The 26,721-nt window shown below is 45.6% G+C and overlaps 1 long non-coding RNA gene across 1 annotated transcript in view; it reads right to left on the bottom strand.

Moving 5' to 3' along the window:
* LOC309791931 overlaps positions 1 to 23,912 on the bottom strand; it is a 59,323-nt gene extending 35,411 nt beyond the window's left edge. Inside the window, exons 1-2 of the long non-coding RNA XR_014291581.1 lie at positions 23,811 to 23,912; positions 19,606 to 19,699 (exon numbers count right to left, since the gene is read on the bottom strand). This is a non-coding gene — a long non-coding RNA (uncharacterized lncRNA). The remainder of the gene's footprint in view (positions 1 to 19,605; positions 19,700 to 23,810) is intronic.
* Between the last annotated feature and the right edge of the window lie 2,809 nt (positions 23,913 to 26,721).

A 26,721-nucleotide genomic window follows, 5' to 3' on the forward strand; every position in this document is an offset into this window, starting at 1 on the left:
TTTAGAGAGCAGACTGGCTTCCAGCGCACGTTTGTGGCCGGCGAGGCAAAGGCTCTTGGGGGGATCTTCCAAGCTATTCCTCAGGATTCTAGACTCGCAATCATATTCCCTTGACACCCAGTTTTGGTCGTGTGACCATGAGATCCTAATGAATTTAAACAGTAAGGAGCCAGTGCTAACATTGAATCCATGGCCCTGTGAGACAAGTCAGTGTACCCTCCAGTTAGGGATGTGCTTCATTAGCAGGGCTCTAAATTCAGCATGATGGTAAAGGGTTATCAAGCCCCAGGGCAGGCCTACCAAGGAGAAGGTAAAGGCCAAGAGGATATTTTCTATGTCCCCCAAATCCTCCTGTGCTGGAATCTGACTCACACACTCGGATTGAGTGTCCACTACCCAGTTTACATGTTCACGCACCTGGGAAGGACCCAAGAAGTGGAGTGAACTGGGGGTGGGGTGACTCAGAGGCAGGAGGAGAGCAGGATCTGTTGACCCCAGGTCCCCTCCCTGGGTAGAAACAGCACTCACATTCCTCTCCCCAGTGGCACAGCCATGGGAGCTGGTTCCTTCCCCAGGTCAGCCTCGATTTCCCTTGACAAAGTCAAAGGGAAACCATGCGGATGCGCAGTTGTGGGGCCTCTTCAGGGCACTCTGCCTGACAGCACTGGAAACACCAGTTCTTGGCTCATGGGATCCCCATTCGAGTTCAGTCCCACCAGCGTTGCAATTTTCCTTCAGAGTATTGTTCAAGCGATTAGATCTAACCTTCCTGGGTTGCATTTTTATTTCAATCTTGCCTCTCTCGACTGGCAGCTTCCTTGGATTTGGGCTGTTCCCTAACTCCTGAGTCACACATTTCTTATGTATGGCTTATTCTCTTATTCTTTTCCACATGTGGCCAAACCCATTCACCTAGTGGGTTTCATTAGTTTAACTCACAGAAGGCAACCGTATCTCAAAATTCTTCATTATGTGTTTCGGTTGCCACTAAGCCATTGATTAAAGAATTAGAATACAGTCATAAAACGTTCTTGTAAAGATGTTGTTGATTTAACACTATAAGCTTCCCACTTTGTTTGAAACACATTAGTGACATCACACACACACTTAATTTGAATAACTTGAGTGCAGTTAAAAACAGAAGAAACAATACATAGATCAGAAATGGGCACAGCTATAAATGAAACTAAAACTGCAGACTGGTTCTGGGTCAAAGTGCCCACTGGCTTGAGAACCGGATATGCCATAAACCCAGCTTCACCATGAGGGTCCAGCCAATAGTGTAAGAGCTGCTTCTGGACAGGGAATCTCAGGAGACCAGATGGACGCTACTTTAGGGCCACCAGACAAGGAGGGAAAAACAGAGGAAAAACTTTGAAAGTAACCTATTTTGATGCAACTGCAAACTATCATTTCAAATCACATGAGAAAAATTCAACACTAAGAAAGATAACCAACAAACCAGCTTCCACCCAACTAGGGAGACAGTATAGTGCAGACCTGTCATTCTCAAGTTTGATACACATCACAATCACCAGGGCATAGTGTTAAAAATATAGATCACGGATCCCCAAAGGTGCCAGGACAGGCACAGAGTTGCCAGATACAATGCAGGTCAATGAAAATCTCTTAGCATAGGTATGTCTCAAATATTGCATGGGACACACTCATACTAAAAATAGTTATTCATTGTTTATCTAAAATTCAGATTTAAGTGGTAATCTGAAAAATGACCAGCCAGAAGAAAACTGGCTTTTGCTTTTTGGCTTTTGCTAAAGTCTGGCAAATAACCCTGCTCCTAACAAAATGGAATACTTAATAGACCAATCTGAAATGACTTTAACATAAGTATGTTTTAGGGCCTCAAAGAGATAAAGGAAGAAATAACACTCATTTAATCAAACCATAAAGGTATGAAAAAAAAACCTGAGCAGATTAGCCAACTGCCCCCTGGAAATAATAATATATGTTGACATGGAAATTAACTTTTACAAAGTTAACAAACCGGATAAACCTATGACAGGGCAAAGTTAAAGGAAGAAAGGATGTGATATGAAGTAATTTGCCTAGAACGCTGTACAGAGAGAGAGATGAAGCTGAAAAGCACAACGAGAGTTTAAGAGACATACAGGAGGCTGCAAAAGCTTCCTCGTGCTTCTAACAGGAACTCTGTTCAGAAGACTGGACGGGCGGGCAGAGGGGTGAATGAAATGGGTAATGGCTCCGAGGTGTCCACAACAGAGTGGGTACAGAAGGCCTCAGAGGGTAAAACAAACCAAAGCCACAAAGAGAATCCATTTAGTAAAAGGCAGAATACCAAGAATAAAGGTAAAAGCTTTTGAAGCCACAGGAGAGAAAAAAGTCACAGAGTGACCCAAAGGGACCATTAATGATGGTAGACGTTTCACTGGGGCCAGATGTGCTGGAACAGGACCGTTTACCACCCACAAACCACTCTGAAGGATCTGCAGAGGCCCTGGAATCACCTGAGACTTGGATGTAACATAATGACAGAAGCCATATCCCATCACCTTGGTCACAGAAGCAAGTTACAGGTCGCCCCATACACGCACACTCAAAAGAAGAGGTTATTCAAGGCATGAGTCACTGGGAGTCCTCTTAGAATTCGGCCATGACACTGACCTTCAAATTATCTATCCAATTGCCTCCCAAATATCTGTATCTGAGACAACACAGGTACCGACAAAGTATGTCCAAAAGTAAATAAGCTTTTCCTCAACCCTTGCCCTTCCTCCTCTTTTGCAAAGCTCAGTTAAGTCACCTGACCCAGTCACTCAGGTCCAAAAACATGGCAGTCACCGTTCACTCCTCATTCCGTCTCACCACTCCCACTCAGACAGCCGGAAGTTGAACTGGTCCCCCTCTTCCAACTCCACTGCCTCTGCCTTAGTCAGGCAGTGGTCTTCTTGTCCCTAGACGACTACACTTGAAGCCAGTCTTTAAGCTGTCAAGCAGGTCCTCACGCTTATGGTCTTGCCCACCTGAAGCCACATGATAGCCAATGTTCTATCATGGGTGAGTCTCTCTTCTTTTGCAGATCTTTTGAAGGGTTATAGAAATGTGACAATAAGTATTTTCTACGAGGATGGGATAAAACTTTCCAAGCTTGAGGCAGTTAGGCTGGGCAGTCAAGACAACAGCCTCCACACCCAGAGAACAAGCTTAGCCTCACAGCTGGCTGCTGGGCTCCGAGGCCAGCCCTGGATACGGATGGGCCCCTCAAGCCTGGTCCACACATCTGTCATCCATTCTATTCACTGTGTGTCTCCCTTAGAGTTACCAGGTTGAAAATACGGTCAGTGCCTGTAGAAATGGATGCTGTTACCTTAGTGACAGAGAAGTTTATTAAGATAACCCCACATTTAGGAGAATTGACATAGGGTTTTTTATTTAAAACATCTTTATTGGAGGGCTTCCCTGTTGGTGCAGTGGTTAAGAATCCGCCTGCCAATGCAGAGGACACGGGTTCAAGCCCTGGTCCGGGAAGATCCCACATGCCGTGGAGCAACTAAGCCCATGCGCCACAACTACTGAGCCTGCACTCTAGAGCCCGCAAGCCACAACTACTGAGCCTGAGTGCCACAACTACTGGAGCCCACGTGCCTAGAGCCCGTGCTCCACAACAATGAGAAGCCCGCGCACGCAACAAAGACCTAACATAGCCAAAAGTAAATAAAATAAATAAATTTATTTTTAAAAAAATCTTTATTGGAGTGTAACTGCTTTGCAATGGTGTGTTAGTTTCTGCTTTATAACAAAGTGAATCAGCTATACATGTAAATATATCCCCATATCACCTCCCTCTTGCACCTCCCTCCCACCCTCCCTATCCCACCCCTCTAGGTGGTCACAAAGCACGGAGCTGATCTCCCTGTGCTATGTGGCTGCTTCCCACTAGCTATCTATTTTACATTTGGTAGTGTATATATGTCCATGCCACTCTCTCACTTCGTCCCAGCTTACCCTTCCCCCTCCCCATGTCCTCAAGACCATTCTCTATGTCTGCGTCTTTATTCCTGTCCTGCCCCTAGGTGCTCAGAACCTTTTTTTTTTTTTTTTTAGATTCCATATATATGTGTTAGCATACAGTATGTGTTTTCCTCTTTCTGACTTACTTCACTGTGTATGACAGACTCTAGGTCCATCCACCTCACTACAAATAATTCAATTTCGTTTCTTTTTATGGCTGATTGACATAGGGTCTTGCACCACCCTACCAGCTGGATAATCTTACAAGAATTACTCAGTCTCGTCCACCCTATTTTTAATGGGACCATACACCTGCCCACAGCTGTCTCTTAGAAATCAAAGAGGATTTGTGAGAAAATTTCTCCAATCCCTTTAGAAAAGGGTGAGCAGTCAATTTGCTAAATTATTTTTCATATCTGGTAGATGTGTTCTGATAACTTTTACATTTTGTTGATTTTCCTGTTCAAACACTACAAAAATACCCTTAGTCACTGATGTGCAAAATTCACCTCAGCGTTGCACTTTCTGTGGGCTAATTTCTGAAACGATTGCGGCTCTTGCCAGGAAAGACTAAGATGTAATACTGTTCTGATGTATCTCATATTTTGTCAGAACCCTTTCTTCAGAATTAATGACCTAGATACCTTGCTCCAAAATATATGAAAGATAGGCGCTTTACAGAATTCTGCCACACAGTTGAAACTAAATCAGCATGTGTGTCTGGAAAAAATCCATCATTTTGTGAAACCAATAAATATCCCTCCTTAGCAAATGTACTGGTAATGGATCACAAAGTCACTTGATCTATCTGTATGCAATAAAATATTTGAAGGCATTGCTAATTTCTGATTTCTCATTTGTAGTTTTGTTGAAGGACCGAGAACCCCGATGAAAGGTTACAGGGACGAATCTGAGTTTCCTGTAGACCGGAGCCCACAGCTCTCCCCCCGCTTCCATCCACCTGCGATAATATAACCAGGGTGTGTCCGCTCCCACCGCCAGCGTGTGCTCGCCTAACTCCCTGAGCAATGTCAGCATCTTTCCAAGGCCCTCCAGTGGCAGAAAGCTGGAACTGCAAGACCAGGTAGACCGGCTGCCTGGAAAGCCAAGGGGCTGAGTGATTTGTCTCCACCCGCCCTCCCTGTGAACAGAGTTAGAGCTGAGAATCATGATAGATAAACGTAACTAACCTTTTCCCTCACACATTCTATGTGGATAAAAATGGTGTCGAATTATGCGCCAAGTACTTCACAATCACTTCCTCCTCACCAAAACCCAATATACAGTCGGGAAACGGAGGCTGAGTCGGCAGGTGAATCACTGGAGGTCGTACAACTGGCCAGTGACAGAGCCAGGCTGTGAGCTCAGGTCTCTCTGCCTTTTTCAGTAGCTTTCAGACCTGAGTGTATATCAGAATCCCTGAGAGTCTTTTAGAGCCTGGTACCAGGGCCCTGGGAGCCCCGTGATCTGTATTTTAATGCTATCTGCTGGCAAATGTGATGTGCGTGCAACTTAAGGAGGCCAGCTCTGAATCACACCACCTCCCTACAGTTTATCAGGAGAGCAAAGCAGGACTGTTCCACCTGAGATGTCAGCTGCTTTTGGGATGGAGCATGACACAGCATGGGTCTCACAACTCCCAGAAGTTGCTCAACAAATAATATATGAGGGATATATATAACCCAATCACTCTGCTGTACACCTGAAACAGACACACATTGTAAATCAACTATACCTCAATTTTAAAACTATGAGATAGTTAGAGTAATCGAATTCATAGAGACAGAAGGTAGAACATATACAGAATACATACAGAAGGTATATAGAATGTATACAGTATACAGAATATATACAGAAAGTATACAGAAGGTATACAGTATACAGAAGGTATACAGAATGTATACAGAAGGTATACAGAATATATACAGAAGGTATACAGAATGTATACAGACTATATAGAGAAGGTATACAGAAGGCATACAGAATGTATACAGAATATATACAGAATGTATACAGAAGGCATACAGAAGGTATACAGAATATATACAGAAAGTATACAGAATGTATACAGAAGGTATACGGAATGTATACCGAATATATACAGAAGGTATAGAGAATATATACAGAATATATACTGAATGTATATAGAAGGTATACAGAATATATACAAAAGATATACAGAAGGTATACAGAATATATACAGAAGATATACAGAAGGTATACAGAATATATACAGAAGGTATACAGAAGATATGCAGAATATATACAGAATGTATACAGAAAGTATATAGTATACAGAATATATACAGAATGTATACAGAATATATACAGAAGGTATATACAGAATATATACAGAAGGTATACAGAATATATACAGAATGTATACAGAATATATACAGAAGGTATACAGAATATATACAGAAGGTATATACAAGGGAATACTACTCAGCCATAAAAAAGAATGAATTAATGCCATGTGCAGCAACATGGATAGACCTGGAGATTGTCATACTGGGTGAAGTAAGTCAGACAGAGAAAGACAAATATCATATGATATCACTTATACGTGGAATCTAAAAACATGGTACTAATGAACCATTTACAAGACAGAAATAGAGTCAGAGATATAGGAAACAAACTTACATTTACCAAGGAGGAAAGGGGGCAAGGATAAATTGGGAGATTGGGATTAACATATACGTACTACTATATATAAAATAGGTAACTAATAAGAACCTGCTATATAGCACAGGGAACTCCACTCAATACTCTGCAATGACCTACATGGGAAAAGAATCTTAAAAAGAGTGGATATATGTATATGTATGGCTGATTCACTTTGCTGTACAGCAGAAACTAGCACAGCATTGTAAATCAACTATACTCCAATAAAACTTTTTTTAAAAATAAAGATTATGGTAACCAGGGACTGGGGGAGAGGAGAATGCAAAATTATGGCTTAATGAGTACAGAGTTTCAGTTAGGGATGATGAAAAAGTTCTGAATTTGGATGGTGGTGACGGTTGCACAAAACTGTGAATGTACTTAATGCCACAGAACCGAATGCTTAAAAATAGTTAAAATAACAAATTTTATGTTACGTATATTTAACTACAATTTTTTTAATGTTTTAATTTTTTAAAAAAGCATTATCCTCATTAAGCTTAAGTAATTTCCTCGTGATGTATGAATTCATGAAACTTGGCAGATTTTCTAGTTCTTTCAACCAAATGAACAATTCTATCTACCTCCAAAATTTCTTTCCTAAGCAGTTATTCTTTATGGAAAATTCAACCATTTCCTCTGGCTTAGCAGATACTGAAACAGATACATCCTTAAATTGTAGTTTACAAACTTGACATCCATAAGCTACTCCCATTTTGCTTTTGTTTGGTTTGGTTTTGGATTTTTTAGTGGCGAAGAACCCTTGAAGAAAACAAATAAAATACACTAAGTCCATTAGGTCATCTATTCGTGGGATAACTTGGCCTCATGGAAGCTTAATGAAGCTGGATTCCCACATACAGTGGAAACTGCTTTAATAGACAAGTAGCTAAATAAAGTGACATGTGGCACTGCACATTTGTTTTGTTATATAAAATTGATTCTTTTTTTTTTTTTTTTTTTTTGCGGTACGTGAGCCTCTCACTGTTGTGGTCTCTCCCACTGCAGAGCACAGGCTCCGGACGCACAGGCTCAGCGGCCATAGCTCACGGGCCCAGCCGCTCCGCGGCACGTGGGATCCTCCCGGACCAGGGCACAAACCCGTGTCCCCTGTATTGGCAGGCGGACTGTCAACCACTGCGTCACCAGGGAAGCCCCACCATATTCTTTATACTGACTAATTTCTCTCCTGTCTTGACTTGCTGATCTCTTCGACATTTAAATTCGCTATTTATTTCAATAATAATTTATTAACTTGATTTTTTTATTGACCACAAGACCTGGAAAATATTTTTCAAATTTCTTGCTGATCTGTTCAATGATGATTGTGCTTATATAAGGAAATGGAGCCACAGCATTTAAAAAACAATGAAATGGGGGCTAATAGGAGGCTGTGAAACTCACCCTTGGCCTAACACCTGGGTGGCTAGATGGAGACATCCTTTTGCTTTATTTAAACTACTGTCTAAGAGAGTCATATCTTTTTCTCAAGAGGCTTTTACTAAAAATAAACTTATTAAGAGGGAAATTAAGCAGATGTTGACCATTTCCAATTTTCTCTACCCCTTTCCAACAATACTGTATTTCTGGTGCTCCACAAAGTATCAATATTTGCTGAATTTTGGAAAACTGAAATGGGCTATTGTATGTAATCTAATTACCTGTGTAAAAACAACTGTAGTCTTGAAAGAGAAAAATTATTGCTTAAAATTTTGGGAGCTGTACCCTTTTACAAAATTGCTATGATGATTTTCACGATCACAGTGACTTCGGGAGTACTTGCTGTTATCAAGCATTGTGCTACCTAATTCTGCCGTGTGGTTTTCACACCGGCTTTGAGATGCTCATTGTGACTCTCCTTTTGCCGATGAAGAGGCAGGGGCTCAACAGGTTTCCTAAGATCATCCAGGGCTGCACAGTAACTGAGGGGGCTGAGGTTCAAAGCTGAGTCTGCCTGATGGCCATGCCAAGAGCTTAAGACCCACATCGCTTTAAATATGGCCCCATATTTAGGGCTTCCCTGGTGGCGCAGTGGTTGAGAGTCCGCCTACCAATGCAGAGGACACGGGTTCGTGCCCCGGTCCGGGAAGATCCCACATGCCACGGAGCGGCTAGGCCCGTGAGCCATGGCCGCTGAGCCTGCGCATCCGGAGCCTGTGCTCCGCAACGGGAGAGACCACAACAGTGAGAGGCCCGCGTACGGCAAAATAAATAAATAAATAAATACATATAGAGCTATTAACAAATAGTGGGTGATCAGTAATACCTGAGAGAGAGAGACAGAAATACAGAGAGAGAAACAGGGGGCTAGAGAGAGGGGGAGAGAGACACGTTGCTGATACTGTGGCAAGAGGCACAGTTCTGAAATCTTGCAGACATGGCTTCAAGTCCTGGCACCTCACACAGCAGCTGTGTAACATCGTACAGATGAAATCAACTGTCTTATCTGTGAGACGGTGTGAATAATAAGAGCTCCTACGGGGGGAATGATATACTCATGACGTTGACTGTGGGAGTGATTTCACAGGTGTATACATATGTCAACATTTACAAATTGTACACTTACGTGTGTGCAGTTTATTGTATGTTAAATTATACCCCAATAAAGCTATTAAAACAACAATAATAATAATAGCCCCTGTATCATTAGCTTGCTGAGAAGATTAAAGTTAATATATACTTAGAGGCCTACATGTAGGTAATTCTCAGTAAACATAGCTCTTGCTATTTTCTGAAGATTTATGTACTGTTTACCTCCATCGAAGCTAGTTCTTAATCCTTTACATTAGGAGACATTTGCGACACAGGACAGAGCAAAGAACAATCCCCATATGGAACGTTTCTTACTAGCTGGGAAATAAGAAGTCAATACCCTAAGCCATGTCCACCTCATTTTCTTCTTCTATAAAATGGGGGCAAGAACCTGCCTCGGTGTTGATGAAAGAAGCAAATGAGATGATTTGTGTGAGCATCTGTTTATGAAGAAACATTCACGGAGAGACTTCTGGGTTCCTGACACGTCCAGTGCTGGGGTCACACCAGCAGAACAGAAGGACAAGGCTCGTACCCTCACGGCACTCTCACGCTATGCAAGAAAGAGGCATGCTGACACGTGTGGAAACAGTAACGGAGGCTTTATGCAAGACTGCTGTAGCAGACGTCAAGACCATCACACCTGGGAAGAGAGATCAGATCCGACTCCGAACGCGACACAGGGAAGTGGGGATTTCTAGCGAAGGTAGCAGGGAGGATGGATGAAAAATTACTAAGAGGCAACGTCAAGGATGGGAGGAGTTCTATGAACTTGACTTAACAGGATGCCTGCTGAAGGCAGGTCGGGGGAATCCAATATCAAGGGTGGCAGGTGAGAAACGGGATCAAATATCACAGGTGATCAAATATCAAGGATGGGGAGATTCTAAGCTGACTTGGCAGGATTCTTGCTAAGACTGGGCTATGCCAGCCTGGCAAGGACTGGGCCGGGAGCTCAGAGGAGCGTGACTAGTTTGGTCAAGGAGGGAGGTTTTATCAGTTTCATCCTTTGAATATTCAACTGAGCTCAACAAACCCTTTTGAAAAGCAAATGCCTATTAAAAAGGTTATTTTTGTCATGTATGCCTGGTTATTAATTCATCTGAGGGAAAAGGAAGCTGGTGAGAGAGATTAGGAGATAATTTAGAAGCACAATCTTTGGGAAAGTGTGGGTGGGACAGCCAGAACCCCTGAGGGTAAAGGCATAAGTAAATCTTCCTCCCTTTTTCTATTTTGCTTAAGTTACCAGAACCGTGAAGGATGCTCTCCTGGGCTTCCCAGTTGGCTGCCACTAGGAAGGGTCTGGTAGAATTAGTTTTGTTTAGGGTGGGGCAGAGGGGGAGTACTTGTTTTGCTCTGTTTACTAAATATAGATTCTCTTTCATAGTAAGGAATCATAACGGGTAAAACAAAGGCTGAAAAAGCAAACATTCCTCACAATGTCAGCAGATACTGATTTTAGATATTTTTAGCTAATTTTTTTTGTGTGTGTGTGGTACGCGGGCCTCTCACTGTTGTGGCCTCTTCCATTGCGGAGCACAGGCTCCGGACGCGCAGGCTCAACGGCCATGGCCCACGGGCCCAGCCGCTCCGCGGCATGTGGGATCTTCCCGGACCGGGGCACGAACCCGTGTCCCCTGCATCGGCAGGCGGACTCTCAACCACTGCGCCACCAGGGAAGCCCTGATTTTAGATATTTTTAACGGCTTATTGACATACTATTGATACTGAATTTAGAGACACTGCAATTAATTCTTGTCCTCAATATGCGTTTCTTAAAATGTAAGGTTAAAATCCACTGCACTTTAGTTCTTGTCATCAATATGCATTTCTTAAAATTCAAGGTTGAACGACTCTGAATCCAAGAGTCGGTCAAGTAGGGCCTTCCCTGCCTCCTCTGGAGCCCAATCTGCGCTCTGCTTCTGCAGGAGACTTGCAGTTCCTTCCAGAACCAGTCAGGCCAGAGAAGAAACGGAAACACGCCAGCCTCAGCTCCACTGACAGTGAACAGTGAGATAAAAAGTCCAGCCTGGGGAAGTGTCAGTCACTTATGGTGTCAGCAAGAAACCTAAGTCTAGGCGGAAAGGAGCTATAAATAATTCTGAGGGCCTCCCAAGAATTCTTAGAGAATGTTCAGGAAAACCAAGCTACTCCCAATCGCTCTGAATTCCTTTCCCAACTGTAGACAATGGTTCAATGTCTGCTGGCCCCTCCCCTCTGGGCTCTGTTCAGGACACAGCCCACTTTTCTTTCTGTTGCTCATGTGACAAAGCCCCAGAGGACTGTCACACCAGCCATTCTTTCTCCTCCTGGCAATCAATTAAATGCACGAAGCCTTGACTTTCTCTTATGGACTCAGATCCATGCCTTGTCTTACAGCATTTTGCATTCTCAGCAAGCTTTTTCATTTCTGATAAATGACTGGGCACGTGGAGAGGAGATGTCCCAGTGGAAAGACAAGATAGCTCAGGAGGCTGAGGAAATAAAAGTGCTTTTCTCTGATTCAAATCCCATTTGGGTAATGGAGACAAGAGGCTATTGTCTAAAAGCCATTCACTAGCAGAGAAGGAGCAAATCTCCCCCATACCCGGGAGTCTTTGCAAAGGTCACTCCTCTGGCCTTGTTGTGGAGTGAATATTGTGTCCCTCCAAAATTCGTACTTTGAAGCCTCATCCCCTTAATGTGACTGTAATTTGAAGATAGAGCCTTTGGAAGTAATGAAGGTCAAGTGAGGGCATAAGAGTAAGGCTCTAATCTAATAAGATTAGTGTTCTCGTAAGGAAAGGAAGAGACACCAGATCTCGCTTGCTTGAGCGCTCCCTCTCTCTCTCTCTCTCTCTGTCTGTCTACAAGCCAGAAACAGAGACCTCACCAGAAACCAATTCAGCCTGTACCTTGACCTTGGACTTCTAGCCTCCAGAGCTGTGAGACGGGAATGTCTGCTGTTTGAGTGCTGTGTCCATGGCGTGTTGTCATGGCAGCCCAAGCAGACTCAGACAGGCATGAGCCATTTCAGCAAGCTTGCCCAGCCTCGTCTCCTTGGGCCTGCATTTGCATCCCAGCCTTTCTCCTGCCTGCCCCGGGACTAGCGGGTGAGCCAGGAAGAAGCGTTTAAGGTACTAAGGTACGTAAGGTAGGTTCAGGTGAGGAAAAGGGCCCCTCCAGAAGAACACACATTCGACAAGTACTTACTGAGCATCTCCTAGGCCCGTGACTCGGCCCAGTGAAGTCATTTGTAAGCACAGGCTGAGAGCACAAAGGAAGCAAGTTGACTAGTAACCCATCAGGTCCAGATGCCACTGCAGCGTATTTCTTTATGATTCCTACCCTCATCTTCCAGTCCTTCGGAAGCCACTGCAGATAGGCCAGTGAGGTCTTTCTCTTGATCCCCTTTCTTTCCTACCCTCGCCCACCCTCTGACCTAGATTCATTTTGCTGCCGCCCCTTTAGGTTAGACCTGTGAGGGGAGCTCTGTCCTCAGAGCCCAGGCCATCCAGCCCCTCATTATGCACTGCTGGGTCTTCTGCAGGAAGCACTTGCCAGACAAACAAAGCTCTCTTTTGCAACCCATGATCAATTGGCTGTGGCTTTAACTCTTTTTCCAGTTTTATCGAGCTATAGTTGACATACATCACTGGATAGGTTTAAGGCATTCAGCCTAACGGTTTGATTTACATATATTGTGAAATGTTTATCACAATAAATTTAGTTTGCCTCCATCATCTCATAGAGATACAATGAAAAGAAAAACCAAAATAAGAAAAAAAATATTTTTTCTTTGTAATGAGAACTCTTAGGATCTAGTCTTCTAATAACTTTCCTATGTATCACCCTGCAGAGTTAACTACAGTCATCACACGGTACTTTATATCCTTGGTACTTATTTATCTTCTAACTGAACGTTTGTACCTTTGGACCACCTTCCCCTGATAACTTTCATTTTTAAATTGAGGTTTAATTTATGCACAGTGAAATGCCCAGATCTTAAGTGTACTGTCCACTCAGTCTTAACGAATGTGCATCAGAGCACAGAACATTGATGTTGCCCCAAAAAGTCTGTGTGCCCTTCCCCACTCAATTCTCGCTCCCTGGAAGTAATCACGGATCAGATTTCCATCACCATAACATAGTTTGCTTTACTTAGAATTTTATATAAGTAGAATCATACATTTAGGTTTGGGCTGGTGAGGAGGTCTGGCTTCTCTCACTAGGAAAATGTTCTTGAGGTGCATCTATCTTGCTGCGTATATCATTAGTTTGCTCCTTTTGCTTTGATGTCCCTTTTGCTTAGATGTACCACAGTTTGCTTATCCACTCTATGGATGGGTATTCAGGATACTTCTAGTTTGGGGCTATGATACGGAAAGCTGCTATAAACACGCTTGCACGTGTTGTTTTCATCTCTCTTGGATAAATACTTAGGTCATAGGGGAGTTGTAAGTTTAACTTTTAACACACTGTCAAACAGGAGGTACCACTTTATGCTCCTGCTAGCAATATATGAAAGCTCCGACTGCGGCATGTTCTCTCTCATTTTATCCATTATACTGGGTGTGCAGCAGTATCTTGTGATTTTCATTTGCATTCCTGAAGGATCGTGTGTGCTTTTTCATGTGCTTACTGCCATTTCATTATCATCTTTTGTGAAATATTTAAGTCTTTTGTCCAGTTTTTATTTGGTTGTCTCTTTTATTATTGAGTTGCAGGAGTTCTTGATATACTAGATACAAGTCATCTGTCATATGTATGTGTTGTGAATTATTTTCCCCAGTCTGTGAATTGCCTATCAATTTTCTTGATGGTGGGGTTTTTTTTTGCGTTACACGGGCCTCTCACTGTTGTGGCCTCTCCCGTTGCGGAGCACAGGCTCCGGATGCGCAGGCTCAGCGGCCATGGCTCACGGGCCCAGCCGCTCCGTGGCATGTGGGATCTTCCCAGACTGGGGCACGAACCCACGTCCCCTGCATCGGCAGGTGGACTCTCAACCACTGCACCACCAGGGAAGCCCTTGATGGTGTTTCTTAATCCACAGGAATTTTTAATTTTGATAGTCTAATTTATTAATGTTTATTCTTTTATGGTCTGTGGTTTTTATGTCCTCTCTAGAAAATATATACCCACCTCAAGGTTGTAAAGATATGTCTGTGTTTTATTCTAGTAGGTTTATCATTTTTGCTTTCTCACATACATCTGTGATCCAGCTTCAGTTGATTTTTGTGTGCGGTGTGAGATGGAACAAGGTTCTTTATTTTTCCCAACAGATGCACAGTTATCCCAGCACGGCCAGCTGAATAGATTTTCTTTTCTCCACTAAATGGCTTTGGTGCCCAGGTTAAAAATCATTTGAATGCTTATATGTGGACTTACCATTACTTTAGTATGTTTATGTAAAAAGGAGCCCCTTTCTACCAGGAGGAAGGGAAGGCCACAAAGAAATTGATTCTCATCTGTACAAGGACTATACCAGGTCTGCTGTGAATCCTCCAGAGCAGGAGCTGCCCTGTCCTCGAACAGAAGAAACCAACAGTGAATGAAGCCCAGGAGCGTTCAAGCTGGGGAGGTGACTGGCACGAACCAGGGGGCATTTCTACCTGAGGCCTGATTCTCATGTTAGCTTCTCAAGAGAGACGGAAAATAAATCAAAAGAGCTGCTGGCATTTGGAAAGGATAGAGTCCTAGTTTGTTGTTTTCCATCCCCACTGAAAGAGGAATGGTCCCAGGTTCTTCACGAAGCTCTGCCGTGTGGGGCTTCTTGATCCAAAACACAGTCGTTTACTCTCATTTCGAGAAAACTGCATGGAAACCTCCTCTGTGCTAGGGCACTGAGCAGATATATTTAGAGTTTTACGGCTGCTCTAAATCATAATTAAGGAGTAAGTAGCCTGACCAATTTTCACTTTCCTATTTCCTCCTCATAAATTCTAAAGTGATTTTTATCATAGGGAAGCTGACATTTTAAGAATAGTAATTGTTGTACATCCATGGCAGATAGGTCTCTTTGAAGTTTTGGTGGAAAGTCTTCCTTCCAGCTATGGTTGTCAAAGTCACAGTGTAGGGGCCTTGTGAATACATTGAGTGCTTGGAGATGGGCAGGAAAGGAACTTGCTGGGCACTGACTGCCGTGCACTGTGCTAAGCTCTTCAGAGGCAGCGTCGCCTTTGATGACCACAACCGCAGTACAAGGGAGGTTTCATCATTATCATCTTCTAGAGAACGAAGCAGAGACGCAGGGAGAGTCAACCACTTGCTTGTGGACACAGAGCTAATTAATCCGGAGTTTGAACAGAGGGCTGTCAAGCTTCAGTGCCTGTTCCTAACCACGACGTAGGCTAGATTCCTCTGTGTTGCTCTGGGTTTATTTGTTCTATTTTCTGCCAGCTCAAGCTATGTGTTAAAACTACCCGCCCCCCCCCCAAAGTGATACAGTGCCCTCATACGCTTTGGCGGCTACAATTTTTCAGGCCAGAATGATGACAGGGTTGTTTCTGATTTTTCAGTTGGAATGTTTGGCAAAGAAACGTTATTTCCTCTGGTGAATCTGATGGTGTTGTTGAATACAGCCGCTTTCATTTCAGCTTCATTCAGAACAGACAAAATCAATTTCTGCCCCCTAAAAAATAAAGTAACGTGCTCCACCAGGGGGAAAACAAAAGATCTCAGGTTCCATGTCATTATTCTGAATAATGACAAAAGCAGGGTTGGTACTGAGCCTCTTGTAATTGCTGTTTGGGGTTTCCTTTTTTGCTTTCTTTGTGGAGAAGAAAAAAATTCTGATTTGCAGACTTTTTTTTTTTCCAGCTCCCCAGATAGTCGCTCTTAAAAGCCTAGGGATCTAGCTTAAAATGGCTTGTAAAGCATCTTGAAAGGACTAGGTTTATGTTTTTGTTTTTGGTTTTTGCACATCTGAACTCCATCTAACCGTATTGGTGCAATTTTACCTGGAAATGCCCCCAGGACACCGGATTCAGGAGCCCGCCAGGTGGCCGACATTCATCCTTTCCCTCAGTAGCCTGGAGGCACCTGGAAACCCAGGACAAGCCCGGACCCACGATGTTGCAGGGACAGCTGCATGCAGACGCGAGGCAGGGGTCCCGTGGGCAGCCCCCTCCTCCTCCAGGAGCGACTCGCAGCCCCGAGCGTGGGCCCGTTACGGTCCCCGTCCCCCTCAAGGCTCCCCCGACCCTGGAGACACAAACCACCTCTCCCGTTTACTTTATCCTAGTTATTGGAGGACTTTATTTTTATGTCTACCTTGCCAGCCGCAGAAAACAAACCACAACAGCGCTTCTGATTGTCTCCACACCCCCTGCCCCTGGAGCAAACCCCACCTGCAGCCACCGACTGCGAGAGGGTTCCTTTCATCCGCATGCAAACGTTTCCAACAGGCCTCTGAAAGGCAGCCACTTGCCCAGCCATGCGACTGCTTTCCCGCAAACACTGCGATTTCAGATTTTAACTGCAGCCCCTTGATTAGACAATCAAAAGTCCATAAGTGAGCGTTTGAAATGGCATTTCTAAAAGGCAAATCTACCCATTTCAAGCGCTTCCGCAGGGTTGTCCGAGAACTGCATTGGTTTTGTTAGGCAGCAAGTTAGCCACGAGCAACGCGAGGGGGTCCCCTCGGCGGGATGTCCAACAGCCGCCTAATCCCGCCAAGCTATTCTGCCAGCCCCGCCCCAAACACGACCCCATCAGTCCTCCAAAATGGTCAGGGCACCGAACGCCCCCCCCCCCGCAACCGCCCCGGCTGACTGGAGGGACGGGCCTCACTCTGGCACATGCGCACACCTCAGGCTATCATGTCCTTAGATAACCTTTGGGCTCATTAAAAGTTCATGAATATTCTATGAATACATACATCTAATTATAACAGACTGCATTATGGGAAGAACGTGCACAGCAGAGCCTCTTGTTATATAACCTGCAGCTGTCAATTAAGACTATCAATCAACGACCTCCTGGATTAGGCAAAAACCTTGCCTGAAAAGCTCTACACCCCAGTCCTTGGGGGCCATTGCCTTCCTTGGCCTGGCCCACCTCTCTTTTGAGGTGTTCTCCCTGTTCTCTCCTTATCTTCAGTAAACTCTCTTGCAACGGGTAAGACCCCAGATTCTTCTTTGCGTCCTTACCAAGAACCAAGACCCATGGGAGAAGGGGTCTCCAGACTCTCTTCTGCTAACAGCGTTTACCAATTTTGGAAAATTCACTTGCACCACCCCTAGGAAAACACTCTGGTGGGGAGCATTAGTTATTCTTTACTTTAATAGTCACCTTTTTCAGACACCTACAGAGAATCTGAGCCTCGCAGCAGCCAAGAAGAAGAAGAAATAGAAAAAGGAAAGACAGTGGTGGGGCGACATTTGGTGAAATCTCGCCCCTACCCCACGCGGGTCCATGAGACACAGGGAGGGGCAGCTGAACACTCCCCTCCCCTCCCCTCCCCTCCCCCGGCCCCCTCTGCAAGCGCCTGGTCTCATCCTTTCAACTTTAATAAACCAGGACCTCAAGGATTTCAGATCTGAAAATCTGCAAGGAAGAGGCTTGCACCCAAGTGGATCACCCTTCCTGGGGGAGAAAAATGCAAGAACTGGAAGCTACTCCTTCCAGGAAATATTTGTGAACCACCTGATATGTGCCTGGCCCTGGGAGAGGTCATGTGACAGGCCCCCCTCGCGCCCTGCTCCCCACCACCCCCTCACACTTTCCCATCTTTCCACAGGAACCACAGTCCTCTTTGAGGCCCAAATCTCTCACTTCAAGAAGCCCTCGGGGGTTCTAGAAAGAGCAACGACTTCAAAATCAGACTGATCGTGACTTCAGTAAAAGCTCTGCCTCTTTGTAGCTGTGGGTGCTTGAAAGAGTAACTTAGCTCCACTAAACCTCAGTTTTCTCATCAGTAAAATGGGGAGACTATCTACTTCATAGGATTATCATGAGAATTAACAAGATAACATAGCAAAGAACATAGCCCAGGGTCCAAAGCCAGTAAATGTTCAGTAAATATTAGTTTCCTCATTCTGGCCCCTTTCCATTTTCTGATTTATTCCAAAATCCTCTGAACAGCACTGGACTTGAAAACCTACCTTCCTAATTCACCCAAGCGGCTGTACTAACACCTCAGAAGCCCAGCTCTTACTTCTCTTCACCTCGACATTGACTTCCTGTTACATGCACGTAGGTACACGAGTTTGTGTTCCTCTAACCCTGGTAGCCAGCGTACTAGTCAGGATTTTTTTTTTACTGCAAGAGACAGAAATCTAATGTTTCAAACATGGTCTGGAAGGGCATTGATTCCCACCACCGAGAACTTACGTCCTGGCTTATCCAGGGCCCTGTAATGTCACCCAGCTCTCTCTGGCTCCATGTCTCATTCTGCTTTCCTTTGTGGAGCAGCCTCCTCTCCTGCTGCAGATAGCTTGTCTGCTGGGTGGGAAAGATGGCTTTCTGCGGCCCGGGAATCTCGTCCTCCCAGCGTATCCACCTCCATAACAAGAGGATGCATCACCCACAGTGCCTACACACCAACTCCAGGGATTTGCCCCAACTGGCCCTGTGAGAGTCACATCTTTGTACAACTGAGGGGACAGGCAGATTACAGTGGCTGGGGCTTCCGGTGGAACCTCAGGGCAAGAAAGGGTCGTCATGACATTCTGGAGGGCACACGCCTGCTGCAGCCAAGGATCCTGGGCCCAGCGATCCAGGGCCCTACCCCTGGAGCATTAGAGGAAGCCCGGCCCGACTGGGGTCGGTAATGGGAGTCAGGGGTGGGCTCCCCACCTGAGCCTCCCTTGGGGGCAGGGGGAGAATCCAAACCAGGCTTTCCACGTAACCCACAGAAACTTCGGGTCACAGAATGGGACAAGGCAGGTTTCCCCAGCACCTGGCCTCAGGAGATCAAGTTTAGCAAAGTGTGGAAAGGAACAGCAGAGCTACCCAGGGCCACTCGAGCACCTGGTCGACTGCAGGAAGTACTAAGCACCATGACCTTGACCCTCTGTGTGGCTCAGAGCTTTGTCTTGCTGGACCAGAAATGAAGAAGAGTGAAACTGGAACATGGCAGCTAAGTCAAGTCTTTCAAGGGTTCCCATCACACTGACAAAGCACTTCCAGCCTTACATTTATCTGCTCCCAGGACACACACACACACGCGCGCACCAGGTGCTGTGGTGAGGACGGTTACAGGGAAGTGTCTGCAGAGAGAACAAGAGGGCTGTTTGGCCTTTACTAGATGCCTTTTATCTGGGCATCACAGGAATACTTTTGAAATATTTAATTAGGTCACAACATGTCTGTAAGGAAGGTATTATTATTCACCTTCCCCAACTGAAAAAACTGAAACAAGAAGTTCAAAGCGCTCCCAGGAAGTGGGATTTCCAGCAGCATGACGGTCACAGATAATGAAAGTGGCCACCGACTCACCTCTTCCCCTCTTCCGTGGCCGTGAGTGCGCCTTAGCAGCCAGAGGTCTAAATCCACACGGTTTAAGCTGATAAGTCCACACAACGCTGGATTCCTAAAGAGAAGAAGAAATTTTAAATATAAAAAATATTTTTAGCTTAATCTCACTCGCTTGTAGAGGTTATTGAATCCATTTCTCACTCTAGTCCTGGCCTGCAATGTTTTCTTTGAATATATCAAGGCACAGGGAACCATCCCCAGAAAACACTGGTTCCACGACCAGACACCAGCAATTGTTGGAACATCCCATGTCTTATTAAGTTAGAATTAGTCTCTTCCTAACTGTATGCACTATGTCTATTTTTGCCCATTGGAATCCATTCATGTTTTCTTCCTTCCTTTCTATCTTCCAGCTATTATTGATTAAGAATCTACTCTGTGCTGTGTAAATTGGCTTGAGCACCAGGGCACAGCATTGAAGAGGAGAGAAGGGCCCTTGCCTCATGGGGATTATAGTTTGATGGATAAAGAGAAAAAAAAAAGAAAACAAATGAACAAAAATTTCAACTCGTGCTAAGCCTTACAGAGGAAATGAAACAGGATGATGAGATAGTGTGGGCCCGGGAGGAGAGGCTCTCTATGAGGGGCTCTGAAGGGCTAAGGTGACACATGACCTGCAACGTGAATGTTCCTGGAATCACACAGCATATTTCCAGCCCTCTTGCCTCGGCCTCTGCTCATATTTGAAGACAGATACCATGACGCTCACGCACGCATGTGTAGGCCTATGTAGGCACGCAGACACAGCTGTCTTCTTTCCTCTTGGTTAAACAGCGATATTCCTCTATCATTTCAAACGTATACATCTGTCCATCAGTGCTGCTCTTAAAATACAGTGTTCAAAACTGGAGAGTCCACTTTAAATTTGGTCTCACAGATACAGGAGGGGTGGGTCCACGCACTCACTCTCTTGTTCTGGACTCCATCCTGCCATTACCTAGACTTCTGTGCTTCCAGACGTTGGGGTGCCAAAGCCGCAATGGGCTTTGACAACCTGTATCCATTAGTTCTCCCATTAAGCTCTCAGCCAACTAAGTACAGTAAGTCTATCACAGGTGCTGCTGCGGAGCGTCATCACTAGTATCCTGTAATTTTGTCACTTTGGGTGGGGAGGGGTAGTCAAGAGGGGGACCTGGGTCTCACCCTTTTTCTGTTAAAGCCATTTTGCTACCTGATTAATATTTTCCTTTTTTTGTGTGTGTGGTACACGGGCCTCTCACCGCTGCGGCCTCTCCCATCGCAGAGCACAGGCTCCGGACGCGCAGGCTCAGCGGCCATGGCTCACGGGCCCAGCCGCTCTGCGGCATGTGGGATCCTCCTGGACCGGGGCATGAACCCATGTCCCCTGCATCGGCAGGCGGACTCTCAACAAATGCGCCACCAGGGAAGCCCGATATTTTCTTTTTTTTTAGTGCAGATACTGTCATTAGGATTTTAACTGTCCTACATTTCACTCTCAGATTTGATAAACATGACACCAACATTCAGATCCAACTTATGATAAAAACATCTCCCAGGAGGGGACAGGGAAGGACTGTGGACAGTCAAGCAGTTATCAACCCAACTAAAATATAATGAGCCAGTTCACAGAAAAGAGAATTATGCCAGACACTTGCTGAAATCCAAATACACTTATACATTCATTCAAGACCCAGAGAACAAAGAAAGAAGGTCATTGTGGCATTAAACCGGTGCTGAGTCTTGAATTTGAATTCTCAAAAACTCTCCTTTTGAAACTCTGTTCTAAATATGTGTTCTAGAATCTTGCCTCTTCTATATACGTGCTCACCAGTTTATGGAACACATATTTTTATTTTCCCCTCAAAAATTCCAACTTTAATCCCTGGATCACGTTCCAGGATCCCCCCGAGGTTGCGGACAGCACTGCTGCAGTTGAAAATGAAGGTTTTTTTTCTCAATGTCCTAAGACGCAATCCATTTGGGGCCAGAGACTTAGAAACTCAGAACCCATAACAGCCTCACTTTTACAATCATTGATCTAACGTTGGGTTCCTTTTATGGTCATCAGTCCCCCCATTTCCAGTAAGATTCTCATCCCTAAAAAAAATTGAGGTAGAAAATAGGAATTGAACACTTCTCCATTTATTGTTTTTCATGTATCGTTTTGGTTATTCATACCTTTTATTTGAGGATATAGAGAAGTTCCCCAAGAGTAAAGCAGAAAGTGATAGAAAGGAAACCTATGTAAGAAATAAATGAAAGACAAATACCGCACAATGTCACTCATATGCGGAATATAAAAAAAAAAGTGAACAAACCAAACCAAACGGAAACAAACACATAGACAGAGAACAGAGTAGTGGTTGCCAGAGGGGAAGGGGCAAGGGGTGGGCGAAATGGGTAAAGAGGGTCAACTGTATGGTAATGGATGGAAACTAAATTTTTGGTGGGTATACAGAAATAGACATATAATGTTGTACACATGAAACTTACATCATGTTATAAGCCAATGTTACTGCCATTTTAAAAATCTTTCAAAAAGAAAAAAATGAGATTTTACACCTATCTTTTTAGGATATTTTGAAAATTAAATTTCTAAATTCATATGTGCCTGGTCTAAGCACTATGCTAAGAAATTTCTTTAAGCTTCAGATGACATTCTCTTTCACACCCAAGGTTTTTATAATTACAAAGTATTCCCTCTTTCAGCTGAAATAATTCCACAGCAGCAATATCCATTGTTGCTTCTTTTAAATTCCTAGAAACAGAACTGTCGCCAAAACAAGTGGAAAATCTATCCGCAGCTCTGTTTTCACTGAGGGAGGGGTCCAGCCAAAGCCCGGTTATCTCCAGCCCTCGCTTGTGATTCGCTCTTTCCCCTAAGCCTGTCTTGGGGTTTGTATCAGGAACACGTGATTCACTTCCTCTCTCAGGCCGGGGGATTCCACACGGACAAACAACGCCCCTTCTCTTTTAAGCTTGACTGAGAAACTCTCCATCTTGTGAAGGGGACATTCTCAAAAGGAGGAAGTCCTGTTTCAGTCACCTTTTTGCAAGGGTCGCTGATCTTATGATCAATCTCATCACCAGGAAAGGAACTCAAATATGGGTTGCGCCTACCTAATTAGGTATGTCTCCCAAACAATATATAAAGTATGCTTTTAACTCGGGGCTTTATGAAGACTCTGCAGTCATGTTGATGATGATATATATATATATATATATAGTCAAAATACTGGTCAATACACCAGTATTCAACAAATAGATGAATACAGAAATAAAATATAAGAAATATGTATTATATATATGCTATTTTCTGAATGCTGCGATTGTTCTTAAGTGAGTTGAAATACAACTGAGGTCACAGAGTAAAGTTCCACTTGTCTCCATGTTTATCTATGCTTTTATGGATGAGGTTATTTGCGGAAGAGAAGGAGGCCGAAAAGAGGAAGCAGAGGCGGAAGGGGACGGCTGAGATTTCGGAGGACCTACTATGCTGCAGGTGTTTTTGACACCTCGTTGTACTTTACGTACATGTGCACACAGGACGAAACAACTATTATTATCACCCCATTTTACATCTGAGAAAACGGGAGCTCAGATGAGCTCAAATAAGTGAAATAATGAAATTAGTAAAAGGCAGAAAATGGACACAAAATGAGTCTCACCCCTCTGGCCAAATAGGGAAGGATTCAGGGTCACTTTCAGCCTCGAAGGTGTGCCCAGGAATCTGCTGCAGCACAGGCACAAGCAGGGGTGAGGAATGGCAAGTCAATGGAGACGATGCAGGACAAAGAAACGGCTAAACATTTCTCCCTGCTGATCCACGGAATCAGTATGAGAGGAGACACCTGTTGCCAATGGGAAGAGCAAGGCTGCCTGTCTCCCCTCACTTTCTGCCTTCTTCTCTTCCTTCATCAGGCTGTGACGCTTTGCTTGCTGCCTTCTAGATCACTGCCTCTGGAAATGTGCCTGCATCCTCAGGTTCCTTAATGCAGCCGCCTGCCTTCCCTCCCGCCCGCCCGGGTTCCGGGTCCGCTGCCCCTTGTCCGCCGCTGGCGGCGCCCCCAGAGAGGGTGCTTGGCGCTGGGGAGAGGGGCTGGGGCTGGGGCTGGGGGCACGCGGCCGACGTGCGCCGGCTCCTGCACCAACCTTAACCGGGAAGAGTGTGTCACCAGATGATAAAACGCTAAACGACAACTCACTTTCATTCTGTGGAACAGGTTTGTTGAATATTTCATTCCTGTCACCTGCTCCTTTTCGGGCCACCGTCACACGGCTGGAAGGGCTCCCCGGGAACTGCTTGAAAGGTTGGCGCCTGCAGCGAGCGTGGGTCCTGAGGCTCGGCTTCCGGCGTGGCCCCCGGGCGCCGGCTCCGTTGGTGTCTCAACGCTGCCCTCTGCTGGGCGGAGGAGCGCGGCCACCGAGCGGCTGAACGGAGTCAGCCTACGCGGGAGGGGAGACGGCGCCAAGGGGTGTGTAGCTGTATACAAGGGGGCACAGCAGAAATCCACCAACTTCGAGGGCACCGGACCTCACCGGATGGATGCTCAGCTGCTCTTTCCTTCCGCCGCGCGGCCGCTGCCAGCCGCTCCCAGGCTGTCAGTACACAGAAGAAGAAAGCCACTGTCGCCGAGGACTTTCCTGCCTGAAAGAGATTTGCTTGTGGAACGAAGATACGTGTGGAGTTGGGGGCGTGGGGGAGGGTTGCTACTAGGAAAAGAGCGAAAACACACCTGGGGCGAATATACAAGATTCAGGGCCCAGTGATAAACCACACATTCACCGCAGCTGGGAACCACCATCCCTACCAAGGAGCACTCCCTGAGGGGACCCAGCCCCGCCCGCCTGGCCGGCTGCTGTCCCCGCCCGTCAGGCTGCGTTCCTGGCACTATTCCCCGTCAGTCACCCCAACGTGCCCCTCCCCCGCCAGCTTTCTCCTTCCCAAGTCCATCCTCCACTCAACCCAAGGAAATCTACATTAAATGACTCAATTAGGGCTTCCCTGGTGGCGCAGTGGTTGAGAGTCCGCCTGCCGATGCAGGGGACACGGGTTCGTGCCCCGGTCCGGGAGGATCCCACATGCCGCGGAGCGGCTGGGCCCGTGAGCCATGGCCGCTGAGCCTGTGCGTCCGGAGCCTGTGCGTCCGGAGCCTGTGCTCCGCAACGGCAGAGGCCACAACAGTGAGAGGCCCGCGTACCGCAAAGGCTCAATTAACATAAAGCTCTTCATACAGTGCTAGGCATGGGGTAAGCACTCAAGAAATTTTAGCTAGAAATTTAGTTATCTCTGATCAGCCACTTCCTGCCTAGTGAATGCTTTAAGGGGCTCCCTACGTACGTATGCCAGCGGGCCTCTGCTTAGCTCTCTGCTTCCTCTTCAAGCATCTTCTCAAGCTTTACAAACCAGCGATGGAACCCCTGGGGCTCCCCCATGCACACCCTGTGTCTGATCTCTGCCAGTGGTAATGCTAATCCCTTTACCTACTAGACCCTCTCCTGGCCCCTTCATCTGTTTATTTATCCAAGACTCCAGCCTTCCTCAAGGCCTCTTCTCCTTCAGGAGGTTCCTAAGTGTCTGCTTAGGAGTCTGTCTGCCCTCTATGTATGAGCTTCTTGAATTCCAGGACTGTCGGAGTCATCTTTCCATCCTGTACAGCCTGCACAGTACCTGGAGACACTTGAGACTCACCAGATGTTCATTGCATGAGTGAATGCATGAAGGCAGGAAAGAAGGCACACACCAGAGGGGTCCCAGAAGCACCTACCTGCCCCACCCATCTCCTTGTACCTGCCAACTCAGAGTCTTATGACTTAATCTGCTCCTGTGGTGGTTGGGAAGGACACAGCATCACCTCCTGGGAGGCTTTGGCCCGTCAAGTTTACCTGGACCCTCAACTTTTTAAATTAGGTGATGCTGGCCACTTCAAGCCTAGCTACCTGTGAAAAGGGAAGTGATTTTTGGAGGAGAGGAGAGAGAGGTTCTGGAGACTTGGGAACTTGGCAAAGGACAGGTCTGGCAGGAGTACAAGAATTGAGACCCAGGAGAGAGCTGTTAGGACACTAGGCACGCAAGGAAAGAAGAGAGTGTGGGAGCTCCACAGAGGGGCTTAGAGGAGAGGAAAATTGCCTGCGTCCCTTGTACGTGCCAAGTGCTGCTCATATCCCTCCTGATCCCCATGCCAACCATAGAAGATCACACTCCCCATTTTCTCAATGGGAAACTGAGGCTCAGATGGATTTGGTTCCATACCTGAGGTCACACAGCAACTCAGTGACAGCCCTAAGATTCAGACCCGGGCTCCATGACTTGAAGCCTGTATTTTTGCATTACATTCATGTTTGCTCTGCTTTGAGAAGAAAGGCCAAACACCTGGCACAAGCAGGAACTAACCTCCCACCTCTGAGTGAAGCGGTCTGGCCCTTCTAAAGGTCATCCTCCTCTCCATCTTGGGAGTACCGGTGGATTTCTCCATCTCTGAAACAGGCCCCCTTGAATATTAAGGGTCACCTATTATTCAGACCCCTTCACACCTCCCAGTCTGGGCAAGTCCTAGGTCTGATGGGGATCAGTAATTGAAGAGTCTCATTTCCCATCTTATATAGGCGATGTCCACTTTCATATACCCCACGTTACTAGGGAATATGAGATGCTACTTCATTCATCACGTGCCATCCCTGTGTCACACTTCCTTAGGCATCAGTAGGATTATATAGCAGTGATTAAAGAGATCGAATCGACTATTACAGTCTTTAGAGAAGAAACCCAAGCTCACAAATCTCTGTACTTTGGTGTTTCAGGGAAACCCAGACTTGTGTCTCAACTTTATTTCACAAAATGGTGCTGCAGTGAACGAGGAGCTTAGAGCTAAGAATCTGAGCCACGTTTTTACCGAGTCCAAGTTCGCTCTGCTCGCCCGCCACATGCCAGGCCAGTCAATTGGAGACAGGCGCTGAGGCAAGGAAGACGAAAGCCGGCAGACCGAGAAGGTGGCAGACGAAAGTCTCAAAACAACCATCTTATCGGGCTTTGGATGCCAGTTTATCTTATAGCACAGAGAGGGGGAGGAGGTGAGGAAGTAAAGTAAAAACCGTAAGTTTTGCAAATATCGCCTG

This window comes from Mesoplodon mirus (assembly GCF_964341445.2).
Source record: "Mesoplodon mirus genome assembly, chromosome: 16".
In the NCBI taxonomy this organism is placed as follows: Eukaryota; Metazoa; Chordata; class Mammalia; order Artiodactyla; family Ziphiidae; genus Mesoplodon; species Mesoplodon mirus.